Consider the following 25,598-nt stretch of genomic DNA (forward strand, 5'->3'; position numbering starts at 1 on the left):
GAAACAGCTACATTAGGGCTTTGAGCTTATTCACGTTTAAGTGATTATGTTGCCATAATATAGACTGAAGTCCATTGCACCCATTTGCCACAACCATACCAATGACACTGCAGAAATGGAGGCTTTCCACAGTTACTGTGTCGTCCCGGCAGGAGCTGGAGCTTCCACAGGGAAGAGATTTATTCTTCAGAACCACAGTGCTCCTCACTTTGAGGTCAAAGAAAAGGAAGGAACAGCCATGGATCCATTGCAGATTCCTCCTTCTGCATTTGTTGAGTGTTTTCTAACTGCTCTCAGCAAAAAATAGCTCCTTAAGTAAAAGTACATGTCTTTCCCAAAACTTGATATGAAAATTTCAAATGTTTAGTGATAGTTTTAAAATGACAATTCTGATTTTTTGGTGTTCATTTTCATATGTTGTTGATCATTAGTTTAATGCAAATTCAATTCTGACCTATGAATTTTTGTTATGAAACTGTAGAATTTTATAACAGGGCATGCTATCTGAAGATAGAGATTGAGTAATATTTATAGAAATTTTCTATCAACTCAATCCAAATATTTTATTGCATTTTATTGATGAATTTTTATTTGAGAATTACTGTGAAAATGGATTTTTCTAAGAATGCTATGAATTCTAGGCAAATATAAAATCTTTAGCATTAGTGGAGTTACAGCAGTAGGGAAGAGAACTCTTACATTTGTTCTTCCTACTTGGATCTTCTGCCTGTATTTTTTCCTTATCTTCCTATGTTGTTCCTTAATTATTCTGAGGGCTTTTTTTCCTTAGGTTAGTAACCACAAGAGGGAACGGTGAAATTAATTTTGCAGTGTGATTTTAATCTTAAAATTAAAACAAGTTATTAACTGCCCTTTTCTCTGCTTATCAACACAATCCATTTCACCAATATGTTCTACTAATGGAAAACATAAATAAAGCAAACACAGATAACAGGTAAGTTTAGTTATATTATAGAAATGTAGAATTTTTTAGTCTAAAGAATCTTTGATAATATTTGATACTTCCATATCTATTTGGAGATGAGCAAATAGGACTCTGGATATGATAAAGGATACATCCATAAGTACAAATAAGTAAGTATAAGTGTCACTGACTTCCATTTATTGTTCTGTTTGCTATACAACCAACAGTTAATAACTAACAGTCCTTAGAAACGATTGCTCAGTGGGGTCCTGGACATCTCAGGCTCTCTGATAATATTTCCTCATTCTACTTTTGGCTGGTTATAATGAACACATTACAATAATTTGTATGTTTGAATGTGTGTTTATTAGGAAGATGTATGCAGATACAGAATTGAGTTTTAGGAAGGCTATAGGAAACAGGGACTCTTCCATGTTCCTACTATGAGAATATATTGGTATCAAACTTAGGGAGCTATTTTGTAATGCACGGTAAATTTAAGAATTTTATAAAGCAGAATTTTCACTTGTGACTAGGAATACATATGCCAAGATGATACCTCCAACATTATAATGGCCAAATATTAGAAACCACTTCCATGACCATCAACAGGAACATATAAAATATGTTATATTCATAATATACATCATTATACAAGAGTTAACATTACTTCATTTACATAAAAATTCCAAATACTTAAAGATGAGGGGAAAATACAAATTTCAAATACAGTCAAACATTTACCTATAGTTTAAAAATAAATAAAACTACTATAAATTATGTTTTATTGCATCCATAGAATCAAATAGTGATAAAAGTATAAATAAACGGGAAATATATACTAAATGCATGAGACTAGATCAACGAAAGGGATCCAATCTGAAGAATTCAGAGAAAGATGAAATAAAAAGTGGACAGAGCCTAAGAGACCTCTAGAACTAAATAAAGCATATCCACATATGTGTAATAAGAATTCAAAAGGAGAAGAAAAGAGAAAAAATGATAGGCACAATATTTGAGTAAATACGAAAAATTTCCCAAATTTGATGAAAAGCATTGATGTACAAATCTGAAATGCCCACTGAATCCAATTAGTGTACACACCATAATCTAGGCCTAGACACATCACAGTAGCACTGCTGAATGCCAAGACACCAAAATTTTTTTTTGAAAGCAGTAAAAGGAAAAGCACTCATCAAGCAGAAAAGAACAAGAATTAATAATTAGCTGACTCCTCAGCAAAAGCAATGCAGGCCATTTCTTTCAAAATGCTGAAAGAAAAAATGTCAACTGAGGATTCTATGTCTAGCAAAACTAACTTTCAAAAATGAAGATGAGTCAAAATTCACCAGTAAAAGATGAATAATTCAATTTGGAAATGGGCAAAAGACATGAACAGATATACCACTGAAAAGGACATACAGATGTCAAGTAAACACGTGAAAAGATACTGAATGTCATTAGTCACTAGGGAAATTCAAATGAAAACCACAATGAGATATCACTACATACCCATCTGAGATTATTTCATTTTTTTATAGTGACTACACCAAATGCTGATGAGTATGTGGAGAAACTGAATTGCTCATATATTGTTGGTGGAAATGCAAAATGGTACAGTACTTGGGGAAAATTGGCTGTTTCTTACAAAACTCAACATGCAATTACTATACAATGCAGCAACTTTACTCTTTGACATGAATCCCAGGTTATGTGAAAACTGATGTTCACACAAATATCTATATATGCATATTCACAGCAGTTTTATTTTTAATAGCCTTGAAACTAAAATCAGCCCAGACGACCTTCAAGGGGTGAATGATTAAACAAACTGGTACAAATGTACCAGGGAACAGTACTCAGCAGTGCAAAGCAACATGCTGCAAAGATACAAGCAACAATTCTAATCAACCCCAAGAAATTATGTTGAGGGAGAAAAATCATTCTCAAAATGTTAAATATTGCATTAGTCCATTTATATAATATTTGTAAAATGACAAAATTTTAGAAGTGGGGTAAAACTTAGTGGTTGCCAAAGGTTGGAGACAGGGAGATGGGGAAGCAGGAGAGATCTGAATGTGGCCATAAAAGGGCAATATGAGAGATCTTCGTGCTGTTGTCTCTGGTCTTGTAGAGGGGATGAATACACAAACCTGCACAGGTGATGTACAGAACTTAATATATACATGTACACACACACACACACACACACACACACACACAGGAGAGAAAAGGAGAGGAGAAAACTGAGAAAGACAGCAATGGAAGACCAGGAGAAGCTGTTACACAATTAATGAACAACATCAACAAAAATTGGAATTCAGATATATCTGACTTCAAAGCTCATATTTTAATTCACCACACCATGATTCCTCTTAAAGTAAGACAAAGAGTTCACGGAAAACTAGGCCTTTGTAGGCAATCTAATGAATGAAGTAATGGAATTCAGTCTTTGACATTCTTTCCAAAAGCACAGCTTCATTTTTATCTCCTAAATTTTACCCTGTACTTTATTTCTGTTTTTCCTTAACTTTGAATTAAAGCTTAAAAAGTTATTAAAGTAATGGCACTCAAAGTACTTCCTATGCAACTAGAATCGCACTAAATATTTCATGGAAAACAAGTGTTCTTTAGCAAGACAACTATGAAGCTCTTCCTAGTGTATCTCTTTTAAAGATATGAATATTGAAAGCTTTGAAGACTCTGTGTAAATTTATATGGTAAACACATATGTATAGTAAAGCTATGTAGTGAATTATCCTATTTAGTTCTATATATTATACTATTTTCCATGCTTGTATTGCCAGAGAACTCTTATTCACAGCACATAGGAGCATTCTGCTGAACATTCCATAGAACATATTTTGGGAAATTCCAGTCATAGTGTTGACTGATAACTTAAGAGTAGGTACTTACTGGGCTACCATATGATGATGGCTTCAATTCTGACTACTACCTTGTGACACATTTTTCATAATATCTAATTTATACTCCGTTGTCAGTTTACATATCAGTTTACATACCAATGGATTCATTCTATGACAAAGAAACCTGGTTTCAATTGTGTGTGTATTTCCAATGTTTAGGATTATGCCTGGAAAAGTGTACAAACTCAGTATATATTGATTATCTGTATGTAAGAATGAAAGAAAAAAATGAACAAAAGAATGAAAGAAAAAAATGAACAAAAGAATGAATGAATGAGTGAAAGAAAATACTAAAAGCCACGTGATTGACTGTCACTGTTTTACTCAGTGGTGTGCTGGGATCTACAGCAATGGAACAGAAAGAACTTTTGAGTGAGTTATTTCTCCCTTCTTCTTCCAGAAGCAATTTAGTCAAAGAACATTTGGCATGTCAGCCCTGAAATGTTGCCAGCCTATTGCTCTGGCCACTATTTTTTTTTTTCCTCTCAATAATAACTCCCACCAGAAGAATAGCAAGGAAAGAAAGAAAAGGTTAAACTCAATTCTGTCAAATGTTGTTAAGACTTGGCAGCTCCAGGAAAGGTTTTATAGGGAAGAGAATTCAATCGAGCGACATAGGGGGCTTCCTGAATCACTGTGAATTTCATTTATCTGTGTATCTCTGTTCCTAATTATCGCAGATAAGTGACAGTTGGCAAGCCCATGGAGGCCTTAGAAGATTGTAAAATTGTATTTAATGGTCAAAACATAACATTTAAAAACTTTAGTGAGTCACATAAATAAAAGCACAATTTATTTCAGGTGATGTTGACGTTTGCTCTAACCAGTTTCTTTTCACATAAAATAGGATGTTAAAGTTTTATAATGGTATCTGAAATTTCTATCTTGACAAGATCTAATTAGTTGGGCTAACTGTAAAGTTCAAACACTGGACACAGAGTATCTTTCACTTACCCCCGAAAAAGACGTATAACAGCCATAACGACTCCAGTTCACTTGGCACAAATGAGCGAGGTAAGTTACAAGACTAAATGGAAAAGTTTCCTTAATATATATCTGATAAGCAGTCTCAATAATTTTTGATCATACCGAATTACATTCCTCATTAAAAAGTACACCATAGCAAAAGAAAAATTCTAGAAATGCAATTATTCCAAAATGTCACACAGCAAATACACACTGGAAAGTTTTTAAAAAGCAAAGAGAAAAGCTTTATAGATCTCGATACTCATAATTAAATTTCTTGCTTTAATTGGAAATCTCAGTGTACTTTTAATTTATTAATTTTCAGAAAAATTTAGAGCCATATTTTAGAGCTGATCACCTTGTAGCATCATTAAGACAAATACTTTCTTGATGATCTTTCTCTATTATTTATTTTATGGTTTCATATAGTCTTACTGCTGATACAGTTCATTTCTGCAGTGATATTTAGAGAGCAACTGATATGCCCTCAATTTGATAGTTTATGTTTTTCTCATATTCAGTGGTAAAGTATACACTTACATTCAAGAGAAGATACATATGCTTATAATTCTGATACGTTCCCATATTGACATTCCATTCATAATGAGGTAGAGCTAATAAATGACTAAAATATATACTTGTCCTAGTCATAGAAGTTTGCCGCAAAGGGGCTCTGAAAAAATAAACTGTTTATGTTGACAACCTGCCAGCTGCTTGCGTAAGTACACCCACTGACAGCACCTAACTTCAGAGGCATTTTCACTAATTTATCATAAAAAGTTTAATGTTTTCTATATAACTGAAAAATGATGTCTACAGTGACTACAGATTATTTTGAGAGATTGATTCTTCTGACTTTTATAGATTAATACTAGATAAACACTCATACATACATATATTTAAGCATTTAAAAAAATCTGGGCTACCATTGTTAGAGAAAAGACATTAAAAGAAGAGTCTTGGTATTTATAATAAAATATAAAATTCTGTCTAATTAGAAATAGTAACCATGAAATATAAACTACAAAAACTTATATTGACATTAAATAATTGAATTTGATTTATGCAACCTGGTTTTGAAAATGTACATCTAAATGAAAACTGAATGATGACTGAGGTAATTTTTTTTCTATTTAAACCATCTTAACTAATTTTTTTCTCAGAGAAAACACCTTAAAGCTGACAGAACTCAACATTCAGCAAGAGATGTACTGAGTGAGTCTCATACACACACATTTATATATATATATATATGCATGCCAGGTTTTCCTAGGTAAGTATCTGTGTGCACAGAATTTTCATTCAATTTAATGCGGATCATGCTTACTTAAATATATATGCCTTAGCTTATTATTTCTATATGTAAAACCTCTTCAATTTTTCTTTTTTCTTTTTATTTCCTTCTCAACTATTTACTTATACAATATCTCTTCATTTTTCCTGTTTTAACTGAAAATATTCTAAGCTTCCTACCTTCTTTTATTCTTTGGCTCAGTTTGAATGACCTATAAACAGAGATCTCCAAACACTGGTTTAATCATCAACAGCATCACTACCACCTCTGTTGGTTTATTAAAAATGCCAATTCTTGCATAGTACACACAACGTACAGAGTCAAGGGACCCAGGGATATGTATTTTAAATAATATATAATAATAATTGTTTAAAATTTATTTAGAACTAAAAATGTGCCTAGATCTTTCCTAAATACTTTACATATTTTAATACAGTTTATACTCCCCACAGTCCGACGATGAGTTTATTATTATTTAGATGGAAAAACTAGTAAAGTTAATGAATTATGGATCTAGGATTCTGGCAACATCAATTCAGAGTCCTTGCTTTTAACCTCTTACCACACACATGACCTTTCCTGGGTGAGTCTAACTTCTCACCAGATTTCCATAAAAATGTCCAATAAATGTAGATGCATGTAGTACACTGAATTATAGATATTTATAGTGTGCCTGTTTCTCAAACTAAACAGAAAGTTCCTTGAGAAAAAGAACACTATGTATATTCATATTTTGGATCCTTCAGCAAAATACTTGGGTTCTCAGTACATATTTGTTGAATTGATTCTTCTTTTCAAATCTCCCAAGTAGAAATTCACCAAAACCATCTGCACTAAAGAAACAGACAGAAAACCTTCCTTTCATGATACAGCCTATTCTTCTATCATCTGACCTAAATACTTTCTCCCACATCCCAAGCCCATTTCTTAAGACTCTTAACTCAGTTTTTACGAGGAACAACTCTTACTACAATTAGCTACATTATTTTTTTTAACTTCAGGATTTTGAACACATTATAGATCCTAAATTTCCTATCTGAGATTGCTTCTGGCTGACATTCTAGAAAGCTAAATAAAATGGCCAAAATTATACCTTGTCTTTGTATGAGGCTCAGGTGGTGCCCAGGTTTCAGGTTTGAAAGTACAGAGAAAAAATTGAGTTGGATTAAAAAGAATTTGTTCTTGTTCCCTCAATCTAAATGTATACCATCCTATTAAATACATTAAAAATCAAATTAATGTGATGTTCCTTCATGATACTTAAATCTCATTCAGTTTTTTTTTTCTGTGAGTGAACTATCATTTTAGCAGAGATCTAAATTGCTCTTTAAGTTTTTAAAAATATCTTCTTTACATTTTTGCCTATGACATTTACATAGAATGCACAATCATTCAAAATCTCTTATCTGCTGGTTTATGTAACCCTTTCTTTTTACAAAAATGAAAGTCAAAATGATATTTCAGTTCTTGAATGGTTATACATATACTGCTGTGAAGTGAAAGCAGCCCATGATGTTGGCTGAAGTTTTGTTTGGCTAAAGATATGCTAAAACAGAAAGAATTTCTACAAATAAAATTTTAAAGAAATGCACTCACAAAATTATCCAGGAAACTTGAGGAATCAGATAGTGGACCTGTATAAACTTACAAAGACCTCAATGCCTTCATCATATGCGGAAATGAAGTAGAAAAAGACAAGATGATATGGTCTTTCCTCCTGGCACACAGGCAGGAGGAAGAGCAGTAAGTGAGGAATGAATTTTCAGGATGTAGCATGCTTCGGTCCTTACACGGGTATCACTATGAACCGAGTCTCCATTTTTTCCATGATACACTGAGACACATTAGGACAAGCAATAGAGTAATTGCTAACCTCAGACACTGGCCTTAGAAAAAAGATTCTCCCCTTAATCAGGATATAGTCCACTTTGAATAATGAACACTGTCGTTACGTTTAATGAGGTTAAACATGAAAAGATGAAATAAAACCAATGGGAACATCCCTCGTTTACGCAAATTGCTTCCTTCTTCACTCGTGCTGGCTATGACAATATACCACAATCTGAAAGACACCGAGACCCAGGAGTGGCAGATTCTACTGTGATCAGAAGTGGGAATGGAGCAAACAAATGTATTGAAATCTAGATTTTAAACCTCCTGAAAATGGAGATAAGAAATCCATATTTGATTCTGTAATACCATATACAGTCACTGGCACACAGTAAGTATGCTAATGCTTATGAATTAATGTTTACGGCGTGCTTCCTCCATTAAACTATGAGCAGCATGGAGTTTGTTTCTCATTTCTCCATTTGTAATTTACACAGTACTAGTACAAAGTAGATTTACAATAGATGATATTTGTTGAATAAATGAAGGAAGCCCTAAAATAGTAAGAAAAGTTCAGAAATCATAATCCAGGAGAAAAATTAAAATCCAGAACCAGAAATTAAGTCAAGTGTCTAGGGATAAGAACAAGTTCAAATATTGGGTTAATTCCAGAAAACGCATCCACAGGATTCTAGCATGTGACTTTTTATTAGGACTTCTAGCACACTGACATATTTAATCCTGGGCATCTTCTAAGTGTTTTTCTGTATCTATTACTAGGTTGTGTGTATCTGTGTATCTGTGGGTGGAAGTGTTTCTGAGCATGTTAGAGATTTGGGAAACCAAAGAGAGACTGCATCGGGCATGAAAACTACCATCAGTCCTCTGAGATCAAAGGAGAGATTACAGTCCATTAAGCTTTCAGATTAAAGTTTCACTTAGATTCTATTTTGCTGAAGCCTAAGGAGTATGATTAAACTTTAGATGGGAATCTTAAGGTTAAAAATATTCAGTCAGGCCCAGCTTGCTCTAGGCATCCTTGTATTAGTCCTGTGTAATTGTATTGTGTTCAGATTGCTTTATTCTACAGAAAAGCAACTTTTTTGCTTAGAATCAACTCTGAACAGTATCTGGGATACTCTTCAAAGATGAATTGTAAACTTAGCACAGTTTCTGATTAAATTCCCAACTGGGGTCTGGGTGTATACACTGAGTTAGAAATAATGGTAAACAACACCGCGATGTAAAGGTTTTTTAGAAAAACACTTACACTTTAATTTGTTTATTTGGTCACATGTGGACCTTGAATTTACATTCAAGTCAGAGGGAACACAGCTGAGTTTTAAAAAAAACCCTGCACAAGAAGTTAAGTGTTCCAGTTTGTAAATGAAGATACAAAGTTTACATCATTTCCAAATATTAGCCAATGGACCATAACAAAGTTTTCACTAATTCTTAAAGAAATAAGAAACAAGTAGTAGGTATTTCATAAAACCCAATACATTCAATTTAATGGATTATTCTTTATTTTGGGATCATATGTTTCTTATTGTTTTAGTATTAGAATTCTCCCTTTTAATGAAAGAATAATGATAATAGAGGGTAGTTTATGAGTTTTGATTTAGGGAGGGCTTTGAATTTAATTTTCACATCACTGGTTGATGAGCAGCATAGCTACTCTGTAATTCTAGGAGATGCTTGTTGGGTTTTGTGTATGAGAAAGAAGGAATGAATGATGCTTCCCAGAATGGACTTGGTCTGGCTGCTGAGGTAAACTGTGCACAGTTATTTGAACTTCAAGTTCATGTAACTTCAATTATTAATTAGAGCAGAATAGCCAGTGTGTCATATAGAGACGCAGCAAGGTAGAGAACTGTCAAGTAGTGTCTCAATATTTAATTTTAAGGGCATATATTCATTATATGGCAACTTATTATCAACTGATTTGGATAACATGGGTTTAGGCAGTTTAGCTTATGAAAAGGTAGCACTCCCATATCACTTGTAACTAATGTATCCAAATCTTGGAAATTTCATATCCCAAAATAAAATGCATTTATGAAAAGAAGTTGGGTTCCTAGGTCATAAGTTTCACAAAAGGCTATCCACACATATAATATATAATTAGTACATATGATATTGTTTCCATGAGAAGCACATTTAAAGTTATAACTGAGGAGGGCTTGTGCTCATTGCTCTTTTATAACAATCTCAAGGATCTGAATCCATATTCTTTTAAATGAGGAAATGTTTCTCTTCCAACCACAGATTTATTTATTTATTTATTCATTCATTCAACAATTATACTCATCACCTACCATGCTCCAGAGACTCAGCAATGAGCGATTATATATTTCTTAAAGTATACTTATACTTAACATACTACCATAGACGGCATACAATCATAAAAATTAAAATGATGTAATATAAAAATTTCATAAAAATGAAAATAACAATCATAAAAATTAAAATGATATAATATAATAAATAAAATGTTATAATATAATAATTATCTTTCTTATAGCTTTCTAAGATAGCTATATGAGGCAGGAAGCTCCAGGATTTTGGAATTCTAGGTATATTCAGAATAGCCACTCCTTACAGACTGAGACATAAAAATTCTGAGGTCAGTAAAATAAAAAAAAAGAAGGGCCCTAATGAAACTTAAAAGTTTTTGCACAGCAAAGGAAACTATCAACAAAACAAAAAGACAACTTACAGAATGGGAGAAAATATTTGCAAGAGATGTGACCAACAAGAGCTTAATTTCCAAAATACACAAACAGCTCACACAACTTAATAACAACAACAACAAAAACCCAATCAAAAAATGGGCAGAAGACCTAAGCAGACATTTCTCTAAAGAAGACATCCAGATGGCCAACAGGCACATGAAAAGATGGTCACTATCACTAATTATTAGAGAAATGCAAATCAAAACCACAATGAGGTATCATCTCATACCAGTCAGAATGGCCATCATTAAAAAGTCTACAAATAAATGCCAAAGAGTGAGTGGAGAAAAGGGAACCCTCCCACACCGTTGGTGGGAATGTAAAACTGGTACAGCCACCAGGGAAAATAGTTCCTCAAAATTTAAACATAGAACTACCATATGATCCAGCAATCCCACTCCTGGGTATATATCCAGAATAAAATGAAAACTACTATTTGAAAAGGCACATGCACCCCAGTGTTCATGGCATCACTATTTATAATAGCTGAGACATGGAAACAACCTGAGTGCCCATGAACAGACAATTGGATTACACACACACACACACACACATACACACACACAATGGAATATTATTCAGCTATAAAAAAGAATAAAATATTGCCATGTGCAAGCAACATGGATGGACCTAGGGAATATTATACTGAGTGAAGTAAGTCAGACACAGAAAGGCAGTGTATGATATCCCTTATATGTGGAATCTAAAAATAATATAAATAAATCTATACAACAAAACAGAAACAGACTCAAAGACACAAAAACAAACTTATGGTTACCAAAGTGGAGGAGGAGAGAGGAAAAATTAGGAGTCTGGGGTTAACAGATACACACTACTATACATAAAACAGATAAGCAACCAGAATTTACTATATGGCATAGGGAATTATGTTCAATATCTTATAAGAACCTGTAAGGGAATATAGTCTGAAAAAAACAACAATCACTTTGTTGTACACCTGAAACTAATACAATATTGTAAATCAACTGTACTTCAATAAAAAGAAACACTTTGAGATCAATTGCTTCATAATTACTGCCTCATAGGTCTATGTCTGCCTTATCATAAAATGGATCATGTCTACAATCATGAATGTCAAAGAACAATATAACAAAAGTTCTTAATGACATCGCTTTAAAGATTGTGATAAAGAGTGTCTTCCTCTTAGCAACAAATGAACTATGTGTTTTAACAACCACGTGCTTTGGCAGCACAATGGCAACTATTATATTATGAAATTTATGGTTTTATTTGACAAAATTACTAACTTCCAAGTAAAACTTTAGAAAGTGCTAACAATGCATATATTTACATCATCAGTAACTAATGAATAACGGACAAAAAATTGAAGTAAAAATCTGTGATCTAACAGCTAACCTCACATTTCACTATTACCAATTATGATACAGATCAGAAACTAGGAAAACAGAATTTGGCAGAAAAACCTGTAGAGATGTATTTCAAATAAAATGGAAATAATTGTGATGCTTCAGGAGAAGTTAAATAGAAAGAGAGAAAATAATTATAAGATAGTTAATTTTTATTGAATTATTTTAAATACAAAAACAATTTTGGTGACATTCCAAAACCAAAACTTCAACGTTTTTAAGTTTACATGTCATTATTCAATGCCTTTGAGATTAGCAATTAACAGATTCACTGCAGAGTGTAGTTGTCACCCACTGACAGATGCATGACTCGCTGACTGTAGATGGGGGCAAGAACTTTCATTTATTGCTACCACACAGTGCTTTTCTTTTTAAAATCATAACAAGATAAAACCCACTGTTATCTCCCTCATAATATTCTAATAAATTTGAAGGTAGATGTCTTTAAGGACACAAACTACTGAAAATAATTTCATCTGTAAAGTAACAAGTTTAACAGACAAATATTTAAAAATTGCAATACAAAAACAAAAACAAAAACAAACGTGTGGTTACCAAATGGGAAAGGGGAGTAGGGATAAACTGGAAATGTGGGAATAACAGATACACGCTGCTATATATAAAATAGACAAGCAATAAGGATCTACTGTATAGCATGGAGAACTGTATTCAGTATCTTGTAATAACCTATAATGGAAAAGAATATGAAAAAAGAACATATATATATATATAACTATTTGAATCACTTTGCTGTAACACCTGAAACACTGTAAACCAGCTACCATAAAAGCAAATGATAACTGAAAAAAACAACTGTTGTAAAAGAGAGTCATCGGTATAGATGAAATGACCACCTTGGAGTTCAGTGTTTATTGCACATGATTGTTTTTATTAACTACAGAACTAAAGATATTTAAGATTTAGATAACTAAGAAAGCAGGGTTTTCTGTTATGATATTAAGCTTTATACTATGTGATCTCCTACATAAATTATTGAATGTAAAAAAAAAGACACAGAGATGTTCTGTAAGGAAAACTCTACTAAATGCAATAATAGGCTGAGATAATAGAAGAAAAAGCCATGTAAAGAGAAATATTGAGCCTGTGGATCTATTTTTTTCTGAAACTGCTAATTTATTGTATACAATATATAAGATGATTACTTGCCTTTTTATATGAATGTATAGAAAACACATCTATGAAGGATTGTCGTATGTTCCACGTGCACCTCTTATCAAGTGCAGAGGCAATGTATGTATGTATGTAATACAGGAGGTTAACTAACCTTCTCCAGTCATCAGATGATGCCAGCTATGACATTCAGAAATATTAGGATATCAAACATTTAAACAGTGCCTATATTTCTCTCGCAGTTCTCCTATGAAGTAAGTCAACATTCTCATCTCTAGAAAGATTCAGTAATTGACTTACTTGGCCTAATTCACAAAAGGAGGCCACTGCAAAATAAGCTAAATTTAAAAATCTTCTTACCTCTGTGGTTGTAGCTCCATGATAAGGAATGGTCCACAGTATAATAACTGATTCAATTTATAGTTAAAAATAAGTCAATCTGATTTTGGTATCACCAACTGACCCAGACAACATCCAGATCCTAGTATGTGGGTTTGTTAGCAGTTATTTTAATTTTTTATAAGAAAGTGTTTCAATACATGTTAGCTGAGTGTCACATACATCTAAGTCACACTTTGAGTAACAGTTTACATTCTGAACAGAGGCATTATGTAAAATATGGCTTGATTTTTAAATCTGTCACTGGCAATGGAGAAAGGAGAAATAAAACATGAATTTATTGCAATAATGAAAAATACTTTTGAACTCCTGAGGTTTTATAAGGATTGCACTAGAAGCCTAACATATCATTGAATATACAGATTGCTTCTCAGGGTCCACTTAAAACATAATTATTAACTACTTCATTATTTTTATAGACTATTTAAATGCTGTGCATCTGAATTTGGAGTTCAAATTTCATTGTTAAAAACCTTTACAAGACTTGAACTTTTTAAAAAATCAGTGAATGGTTATTGCATCTTTGTATCTTGAGTGTCTAGCACAATTCTAGCACATAGTTTGATGGATAAATACTTGTTGGACAAAATGATGAACATATAAACTATTCAAGAAATTAAGTTCAAAAGCATGACTTCTAAGTTACATGCAAACTCATATAATTTCAAATCAAAGTGTTATTTAGAAAATCCACTTGTGCATGTGTGATGCATAGATATAGGGAAAAGTTACACCATTTTTTTTTTTTTAGAAAACATTCATTCAGTATAACTTTCTGAGATTTTACATGGCTTCATTCTCTGTCCTACTATGTAGCAACAGATGATATTATATAGATGTGTAGTTAAAGCATGAGCTAAGTAGATTATTTTGTGTCTCATTTATGTAAATGAAAAGAGATTTCTTTCATTGACCCCTGAGAAAGGTAGATCTGAAATCCTCTCCAACCATAGCTTGCATGTCTAGGTCACCTAGTCTCTTCAATGAAGAGCTTGGAATAATCCTAATGTGGCCCACCCAACATATGAGAAACTATGTATAGGCTGTAATTTCCAGTGACAGACTAGCTAGTTTTTATTACGGTGCTTTAGACAAAATTTCCAGGCATGTGTAAGAAAATGATTCCTAGGCACTGTTCCTTATATCATCATGATAAAGGGAAAAATATAGTCATTTATTGTTATTTCTCTGTACCACTGCATCCAGACACGTTTTAAAAGGAGAATAAGTTCTTTGAATAAAGTGTTTCCTAAACTGTGTTCTACTCAATATTCTTCATGAAGGTGTTTATACATACAGTGGGTAAAATGTTTCTTGATCAAAAAATTGAGAGACCTCCATGGTCATTAATCTATACAGGCTGAGTATAATGCAACAGGTAGAGAAATACATTGAATTCCATTTCATTTAATATTTTCAAAACTACTTCAGAATAGAACCCTTTGACTCAACACATTTCTTTTCTGTTTCAGACTATCTACTAAATCTACTGATCTACTAAAGTAAAACATCACTTTGGGAAATACTGGGCATCAATTCAGAAGTCTTAGCCCTCCTTAAGTTATTTGCTAAAAGACTGTCTTGTTTACTAAATACATATTCATTTTATGGAACGTGCTGTTTGATCAGGAGAGAGACATCTTTCATATTCTTGTTCCCTTTTCTCTGCTGATCACATTATACTTTATTACTCTTTTACAAAAAATAGAAATTGGCACTTGTCTTCATTCAATCTGCTATAGACAAGGTGGCTGAAACAACAAATATTTATTTCTCACAGTTCTGGAGGTGGGGCAGGACAAGTTCAAGGCACCAGCAGATCTACTGTCTGGCGAGATCCTAAATCCTGGCTTGTAGGAAGATACTTTGTTGTATCCTCACATGGCAAGAGAGAAAGAGAGGACGTGGACCTCCCCTGCTTCTTAGAAGGGTACTAACCCCATTCTGAGGGGTCTACTCCTTGACATAATTACCTCCTGAAAGCACTTCCTAGTACCACTGCACCAGGTTTTTGACACATGAATTCGAGGACACAAACATTCGGTCCATAGCCAGCCATGCTCAATTCATACCTCAGTTCTCAGATTTGACCACCCTACCCAGAACCATAGAACTGATTTCTTCATAGATTTATACAAGTTCCAACAACCAGTGTTAACACTCCTGAACATATTACAGTCACTTATTCTGTCAGATTTCAGATCAAAGTCAGAACTATAAAAGCAGAAAATGGTCGGTATTACAAGAATCTTAATAATTACCAGCAATTCTTTTTCAATGGATGAGTAAACTGAGGTAATTAAGGTTTGGAACCAGCAAATTTAACTCAGCATGAACTCATGTTGTTATCATTATTGTTTGGTTTTTATTGTTACTGCTGCTGTTTTTGTGGTGATGGTTTTAATAGTTTTATAATATATGAATTCATTAAAAAAAACCTCTTTAAAGTACATTGGAAATATAGACCATGTTTGTCTAATAATATGAAGAACCCCAACTATAAAATCCTGTGGTTTGTGTATTATTTCTCACTGTTTATGTCCTAAATTTTCCATCTGAAGATGCAAAGAGGGTGCATAAGAGAATCTTACAATATTTTACCGACTATATATATGACATTGGATCTTCGGTCTCATTTCCACTTTCAAAGAAGAACACAATATATATGTACATGCCAGGAATGAGCTTCAGGATACTAATGAATAATGCTACCATGAAAATTACTGATGATTGGCAAGCTAGAAATCACTATCAACATCTGATGACATGACAGCTACCTTTCACCTACCAGATTAATGACATTCTAATATCACTTTTTGGAACCATTTAAATTTTCCTGATTTTAGCATTGAAATGATATGCTATTTTTATCATAATAAGCTTAATCTATATATTTTACAAATGTAAGAGAATTCTGAAATTATAAGATGATATAAACACAATATATGATCACTGTTAATTACCTTTAAAAATACCATTATTCAATCTGGCATCAAAAAAAAAAAGCAAACAGTGAAGCAGAGAAGCTTGTTTAATGAAATTACTTTATCTCTCAGGATTATACTCATCGTTATGCCTTTAATCGTGCAGACTAGAAGAATTTGTGACACCAACTGAATAATCCTTCATTATTTAAATAATTTGTAATCACAGCACAGCCTGTGATTCTTCGGCTTATTACATATTTGCATGTTATAATCGACTAAAAGTTCATGCATGCCCAACTATACAAAATTCTGTTTAAAATGAAATTTCTCCAACAGCTCTGGCAGCTGTCCTGTCCGGACGTATACAGTGTGGAGTGGAATACATGAAGAATTAAGCCAGACGTTCATGAAGCATATGCACACTGTTTACATTATCTACGTTCTAGATCAAATGTTAAGAAATAAAGCTGAATTGGAATGTATTTTCTGAATAAATTTAGATTCATAACCTATGCCATTAAATACTCACAATAACATTCCGGAAGCATTGAAATCATGTAAGGAAATCTCAAATAATGAAAACATTAATCGATATTAAAGACTGTAAAGACTATTAATCAATAGCAAAGACTGCCTTTCTCTTTTGTTTCTATATCTTTGTATCTATAATTTGCTTCTAAGCAAGAGAATTGGCTTACAGTGCAGCGTAGGGACTTTCAGAACCAGGTCAGCAATCACAAGGGTGATTTTCTTGGCCTCTAAGGAAACAATGAGCTAACAGAATGCTATTAGTTTTCTGCTTACTCATGATAACTAAATGTACACAGGAACATGCAGACAAAGTAGCACAGAGGTAAACAGATACCTGTGTTACAGAACAGAAGGATAATAACCAGAGGATGTAGATCACTGACTATAAAGAAGTCTAAAATATAAGAATAGCTGGACATGTAATATAGAATTTATATAAATTTAAATAGAATTTAAATAAATCAAATAGATCACTCAAATAAAATGATTGAATGCTGAGTAAACTTGATATGCATTGGTAGAAATCAGGCTTCAGAGACAGGATAGAAATTATGCACTGAAACAACTCATTTCACTGCACATTTTTGGAATAAAACATTTCACGTTAGTTACGTTAGTAATTATTTTTATATAACTAAGCCAATTTTATATGAGAAGGAAGACAACTTTATGTTTAGGGAAATGCTTCCTCATCAGAATCTCTAGAGACACTGATTGAAATGACGCCAGGACACTTTTTAAAAGGCTGCTCTCATAGCAGAAATGGCCACCAACAGCTACAGCTACACTTACACTTCACGGTTGTACTGTCCTTCCTCAGCCCAGCTAGAGATATGGAATCAGTGACAGACAACAGAGCCAAGTGGAATTCATTAGACTCTATGTGGTCTTTTAAATACAGGCAATCAGATTTGGAGTTGTATGAAAGTGAAGGAAAGGAATCACATTTGCAGAGAGAAGAATGAAGAAATGACTAGTCAAGAGCAGGGTGACCAATGCCTAGCTCATGAAAGCTTGCCCAATCTTTTGGTTTCAATATTTTAAGAATTAAATTGATCTTGGGTTTTTTGAGTTAACCAGGCATTGCACTAAACATTGCATCATTATCTCATTCGAATCTTTATAAGAATGTTGTGCAGTAGGTGGTATTATACAAAACTTACGTACAAATGAGGAAATAGAGATACAGAGTGAATAACTTGCTTCACATTAGTTAGTAAGAAGAGCCAGATTCAGAGAGGGGGCCCCAGAGTTGTGCATATGTTTGTGCAGGTTGTATATTTCACAACTCTAGGGGACATTGTTCAAACTTAGAATCTACTTGAATAGTCGAGGCAAGGAATCGAGTCCTGCCTAGCAATGTAATCTCACTATTTGGCACATAATAGTCTTTTGGTGAAATAACTTGTATAATTAAAGTATTCTTGGTTCAAGTTTGCATGACACCAAGTAAGTAAGAACCCTTACATCCAAACTTTGATGTCTTTTTCTACTATCTATTTTTTAGCCAAAACTGTACAGCCTTTTGGGTCCAAACAACCACCACTTCCTACAGACTCAGATGCCTAGTTATTTATCAAACAGTAGCAGATGTGGTTACTGTGAATTTATATTTGAGGCACAGGGCAACATGCTAAAGGTAAAGACAGAAAGACCTTTACACTAGAGAAGCTTACAGTAGTCAAACACTGGTAACACTATGGAATATCTAATTTTTAGTGTGTTCAATCCACAGGAAGTGCTATATTGATTTCAGCCTAGGAAGTGGTTATCCTTCTGGGTGGTAATAAGAAGTTTCATGCCATATAACTTAAGCTGGGCCTTGGAAAAGATAATTAGCTTACGATGAATAACATGGAGGGTGGAGGGTAGAATATTTCAAGTAATCTATGCAAAACACTAGAGGTAGAAATATTTATGAATCCTTTCGGGAGTTAAAAAGAGAGAAATCAGTTCATTTGAGGGGAAGTGTGGTGGAATGTAAGATCACAAAGATAAAAGCGCGAGGCTCCAGAGGACAGAAATTCCAGGCTGAGCAGTTTGGACCATCATTTTCTGCATTAGTGCAAGCACTGAATGGCATAAAAAAGAGAGAGAGAGAGAGAGAGAGAGAGAGAGAGAGAGAGAGAGAGAGAGAGAGAGAGAGAGAGAATAAGGCAATGAATAGGAAAAGCCTTAAAAAACTTCAAACGTGAGAGGAGTCTTGAGCATTCTCTCTCTCCCTGCTGCCTTTAATGGAAATAATCAACAGGAATGCTGGATGATTACAGTATATTTTTTCTCTGTGGGAGAGGGAGATTATGTACTCAGGACCATAAAGCATTTTGCCTGCAAAATTAATTCAAATTGACTTGCATGGGAGCACTGTCACATGAATTGAAAACAGCTGAAGAATGGTTTGGGAAAAAAAAAAAAAAAAGATCATGATAAACAGCAATCAAACCACTCAGAAAATACCTGTTGTTTGGGCCCTGGGGACCCCTGCAAAGCCCTGTTTTATTTAACATCTTCATTAATGAATGGGAAGATGGGAGTAAAAAAAAAATCACTATAGTCACATACGGAAACTGGTGCAAGTATCAGTGAGAGTAGAATGTTTTTCAGAAGGAAAAGGATTTTAGGCCCAGATTTTACATGGACTAAGTCTTTCACAGAGAAACCTCTAGACAGAGACCCAGAAATCTCCATTTACATAATGGTGAAAAGGAAAATATGAGGACCCAATACGAAACAGGTGGGAATTATACTGGGAAATGACTGTTTGATGCACGTGTGTGCACAGGTGTCTCACATCACAGGCAAGGTGATGGTAGCTTGTATATGACTCTTTAGAAATGACCTGAAAGTCTGTTCACATTTAAGCTCCCTGCTTGTTATACAGACCAACGGAAAATGTCATCCAAAAGGAATCGGTCAGAAGAATTAAGCATCTGGGTAGAAAGCTAGACAAGGTGATGAGTCTGGATAACATAGCTGTACACACTGCGATGGAGAGAAAAAATAGATAGGGGTTGGGGTGGAGGGAAAAAGGATTTCACAGCATGATCTGCTAATGGGGGAACAGTCAGTCTTTGAAGCATACTTTCCTGAGGAAGTAGGGCTTAAAGTGCAGTCTGAAAGATGACGCCTTTAGCTAGCTTATCACAGTTAGGTTAAGAAGAAAAGACTAACAAGAGGATATCATGGATAAAGGCCATTTTCCAGTTTATATTTGTGTTTTCCTATAATGTGGGAGTGTTTTAAGAGCCTGTTGGCACTGTTTTACAGTGACTTTAAATATACAGAGAGATACTTAGTAAACAAATAATACATGCATGTCTCAACCCTACTTTGCAGGAATACACTATGACTATTGCTAATTCATTCAATATAACTGCATATGTCAAAGACAAAATACAACATTTGCCTTGTATGCCAAAGAGGAGCTATACATTTTAAAGAACTTTCTTCATAATTGTTAAGTTTCCATGTGGGAACTCTAAATGCAAAACTGTGCTTCATCTAAACTTCAGTGTATGCTTAATGACTATCTTGAATTTCTTAAATTATTTATCTTAATTACCTTAGGGTTGGGTGTGCTTTCTGTTTTTCTAAAAAATAATGAATACAAAGCTACTTTGGAACAGGATTGTTCTTCACTATACTGGCATTTGTATTATATAGTATAATATCTATTCCCTTTGGAATTCTTTTCTATCACTGTCCAAATAAAGAGCTTTTCTATATCCAACAATGTGCTCGTTTTTACCCACTTCAGCATCACTTTATCCTTTATTTGCCTCTCCACGCTCAGTGCAGGCCTCGATGCTCATCATTATCTCTCCTCCCCTTTGGTAGAAAGCAAAGCCACAATAAGGTTCTGGCAAAACTCACCCTGATCATAACCAAAATATAAGAGATTAACAGTGTTCAATTAGTTCTCCTCATTTTTTGCCCTTAAGTTTGGGGAGAGGGAATCACATGCAAAACCCTCACATACAAGGTTTTGCTGAAGTCTGTGTAAAAGAAAAGAAAATTCAGTTTCAGTTTCTCTTGATTCAAGAGTATTCACATGAAACACTAACGATGTGTTCACAGTCCATCTTGAATAATCTAAACCTGTGTTATTTTCAACTTCAAAAGTAAATATGTAGGTTTCTGTCTCAAAGAAATCAGAAAATAGAACAAAGTGACACCATAACAAGAAAAGCCATAAACTCCTGTTTTAAAGTGATGTCTGTGTAGGACTACGCTCATTCTTTCTCCCCCAGGCAGAGAGCAGGTTACTTGGTCTCCATTTTAGTACAAATACCATTTAAGTCAACATTCTGAAATCTCTCTCAAACGAATAAATTATTCTGGATGATCCTAACAGACCCTAAGATCAGCATAAGAAAATATTTCAAAAATAATGTTTATCCTCTTTGAATGGAAGAAGAAAAGAGAACAAAAATAAGAGCTTGCGATGCAATTCAGAAGTGACACCCAGGGGAACGTGATAGGCTTGCCCGTTGTGTGTTACAGGAAGTACACAGAACTCAGTGGGGAAAAGGCAGTTTCCAGCAAAGCAAAGGAGGCAGGTGTATCTTGTGATCTTTCGTAACAACAACATACGGAAAGAGCAACAGTGGAATTTCTAAGATGCAAGAGCGTGATCTGCTCTAAACAAACATAACCATTCATTTCATTCTCATAAGTTTTGAAAACACTTGCTAAAAAATTTCCAGGAAACAATGCTTTTACATGCATGCTTAGACTATATAGATTAATCAATATTGAATGTTCCAGAAGGTGACTGAAGTAACTCTAGTGTAATTAGAAGGAAGCAAAGTACATCTTCAGGGTGTATACAGATAGGGCAATGAATGTTCTGTATGATTCTGTAATGGCAGACATACATCACTACGTACTTGTTAAAACCCACAGAATCGGGGGGAGGGTATAGCTCAAGTGGTAGAGCACATGCCTAGCATGCCTTAGGTACTGGGTTCAATCCCTTGTACCACCACTGAAAAATCAAATAAATAAATAAACCTAATTACCTGCCCTCTGCAACAAAAAAAAAAAAAAAAAAAAAAAAAAAAAAAAGCCTATAGAACGTAAAATAGAAAGAGTGAACTCTAATATACACCACAGCCTTTAGCTAATACGGTATCCATATCGGCTGATGGATTGCAGCTAATGTACCAGACTCTGCAAGCAATGTGCTAGTAACAGTGGAAACAGGGTGAGGAGAATACGAGGTTGTGTATAGGAACTTTCCATGCCTCCCGCTCATTTTTCTATAAATCTAAAACTTCTCTAAAAATTAAAGTATATTAATTTAAAAATAAAACAAATGGTTAAAAAATTATTTTAAGACAAAATTTTATGAAAACATAAAAAATAGAGGGATGGCAATAGAGTCAATCATGAACTCAATTAATTCTCTAGGCCTCTTTTATTATTCCTTTGTCCCATTCTTAAGAACTATTATTACTGTTAGAATTATGCCCTAATGGATTGAGGCTGAAAAATTTTGAGACTCTCAATATAAAATATTAACAAAAGGTGCTCTGGGGGAAAAATATTTACTCAAATAAGCAGTGAAATTTAGAACTGAGGGTAACTATGCATATTTTACATCATTTAAGCCAGAAGTTAGTCTTTGTTTTGCTTGTTTTTGTTTCTGTCCACAATTAAAGACCAGTTCTGGAGGGAAAGAAAGTTTAGAAAACCTCTTCTTAATTTTATTCAAAGTGAAATTAGAGTATTAAGTCCTTCATTTGGGAGTTGAGGTATAAAAATTCTTAAAAGTTTACTTATTTCTTTGACTATTCAAATGCCAAAGAGACAGCTGAGTGGTTGTTACTTTAAACTACCAAACTGTTGTTTTCTGGCTATGTTTGAAAATAGCAATATAGAAACATCTTTTTAATCAACTATCATCGTTTCTATTTCTTTAGTGGTTGACGGATGACATGATGCATTCAAATGCATTATCTTATTTTATTATAAAGCAATACTACAAGATGGATGATATAATAGCTACCCATCACCACTTAGCAAATAGGAAAGCTGAGAGTCATAGTGGTACCCAAAATAACAGAGTGAATTACAGATATGGCTGAGAGTCAAGTTAATTCACTCTTTACATTATCTATTGTTTCTTTATCTATTTAATTATCTAATTATATATAATATAGACACACAATATAACAAATGCAACTTATATATGTGAGCACTTCTTGTGCTATATATTTTTTTCAAATATGTATTACAGTCTAGCTGTTAAGTGTATGTGACTCATTCTTGCTCATTTCAAACTTTCTTTGAGGTGAATTTTCTCTTCAGTACCAACTCCTCTTCTGTATAAACTAGAAGCATGGGAACCATCAAGAACCTAGTCATGTCTCTGGAACTGTTTGGAGGAGTTCACCTCTGGTTTAAAATAATCAGTATCCTGGAAGGCCTGGGGTTGAAATAGATCCAGTCTCTTATCAACTGCATAGCCTTGAGCAAGTCACTTACCCTTGCTGAACCTCATTTTCTTCATCTACAAAAAAAAAAAAAATACTAAGTATCTTTTTTTCACCCTGTCATTGTTAGTATTAAATGAACTTATATACCTGAAAGAGTATATTTTTTTTCATGGCAAGACAAAGATGGCACCACGTGTGCCAAATTTAATACATGTGTTCCTCCCCATTGTGTCATAAACTACTGGAATGACTTTTAGCAAACACTGTCACCTTTCTGCTACTTCTGTACATGCAGAGAAAGAAAAGATAGGAATAGAAAGCATTTCATTTATCACATCACTCCAACACTCTGATGACCAATTCTCAAAATAATAATGCCTCAGGCTCCAGGGTGTCAGAGACTTCTGCTTATTTTCTGCACTATTATAACTCTGATGCTGAGAAGAGTGACTGGCACAGACTATTGCCCAATACGTATGTGTTGAATGAATGAATGCAGCAAATTTGCTTAAAAGCAGACCTCACTGTAACATGGTACTTCTAGATGTGTACAGAAAAAAAAAAGAGTTAAAAGTTACCATGAGGCAGACATACACAGTCTGTCTCATACACTGTGTCTAAAAAGCACATGCTGAAGCCCAAATTCAAATGCTACCTCCCAATTAAGGTGAAGTACTCAAGCAAAAATCTAGGAAGAAAGCATCTCAGCATATAACAAAGAAGTTTCTTGTTGCTTTTTTTTTTTTTTTAAATAAAGTCCCTCCTGGAACAAAAGAAAACCCCAATGCTTGTGTAACATTGAACAAAATGACCCCACGATAATGCCAACGTTGCAGACTGGCAGCTTCAGCTTCAATGAGTGAAGAGTATCAGGCAGAAACTGAGTCAAACGGGGTGATTTGCTTACTTTCTTCCAATAGTGGCCTTCACTCAGCGCTGGGCTGTTGAGATCATAGAAAGCAGCTAGCTCTGGCTTTCTGGAACTTCCAACTAAACAGAGAAGCTGGAAATTCAGATTTTATATGAAATCTCCTCATCTTTAAGTGCTGACAATAAATTCATACAGATATAATTATGTTCAAAAACAAAGAAATAAACAAAAAACCCGTGATGAACTGGTGAATCTCTTAGCATGAGGAGAATAGAAATGCAATAGAGGGTCAAGGAAAGGATGTTTACTGAGTGCCAACCCTGTGCCCAGCTCTACTCTCAGTCCCACTTACTTAATCTTTATGCAAAACGATACCTCAGTAATGTATGCCCTATTTCATAAATTTTAAAAAAAAGAAGTTATCCTTCTAATAAATATGTATTGAAGTTCAATTATACGCCAGGAACTGAGCCAAGTTTTAGAAACACTGGACAGTGGTAACTATGAGATAGCTTTAAGAAATCTAAAGGCTTACAAGCATAGAAAAAGTATTCCAGGTGCCATGACTGCTTCTAAGAAGTGTATGGAACATGTATGTGCATGACGACAAGGGATGAACAAGTGTTTCTTTCTCCTAACTACGTGCCCAATTCTTAGGCCTAGACTTAAGGTAGTATTTTTTAGCCAGTCTAAGAAATAAAATAAAATATTCATTCTTAAGGCCTGAAGTTCAGGAAAATGTTCTGAAAACAGAATATTCTTTATTTATGGGAGAGCTCAGAGTCAGATCAAGTCAAGACAGCCTTACAAGAGCATTCTATCACAGAGTTATCAGGTTATATATAATAATAATTCTCTGAGGTCAAGTCTTGGAAGTATCTCCTACCCAACTCTGCACACTCTAGTGCCTGCTGGTTTTCACCCTGATAACAGATTGCTATTTTTTTCAAGGCTACTTTAAAGAGCTGGAGAGGCAAGAAAGGACATAGAGCACCTTAAAATGCCACCAACTTGCTGTTCTCACAAGATCTGGTCATTTTTTTCTTGAATAAATGCTCCCTGGATTGCTCTAAGATTTTGATTTTTTCTAAAGTTCTGAAAAGTTGAGTCTTACAATATTTTCCAGTTTTTTCATGGCTTCTATGGAGAAGAAAATTTTCAGATGCCCTTCCTCCAAAATTTTTGCTGGCATCGCTCTGCAGATCTCTATTTCACCTATGAGTTAGATTGCTAA

The 25,598-nt window shown here is 34.0% G+C and overlaps 1 protein-coding gene across 14 annotated transcripts in view; it reads right to left on the bottom strand.

Moving 5' to 3' along the window:
- Positions 1-25,598, bottom strand: part of EPHA5 (EPH receptor A5) — a 314,401-nt gene that overhangs the window by 258,800 nt on the left and 30,003 nt on the right. Inside the window, exon 3 of one of the 14 annotated variants that reach the window (XM_074344112.1) lies at positions 23,543-23,567. The exons of the other annotated variants lie outside the window; for them this stretch is intronic. The gene's annotated coding sequence lies outside the window, so the exon portion shown is untranslated. The remainder of the gene's footprint in view (positions 1-23,542; positions 23,568-25,598) is intronic. 14 annotated transcript variants of the gene reach the window in all.

Source organism: Camelus bactrianus, chromosome 2, assembly GCF_048773025.1.
Source record: "Camelus bactrianus isolate YW-2024 breed Bactrian camel chromosome 2, ASM4877302v1, whole genome shotgun sequence".
In the NCBI taxonomy this organism is placed as follows: domain Eukaryota; kingdom Metazoa; phylum Chordata; class Mammalia; order Artiodactyla; family Camelidae; genus Camelus; species Camelus bactrianus.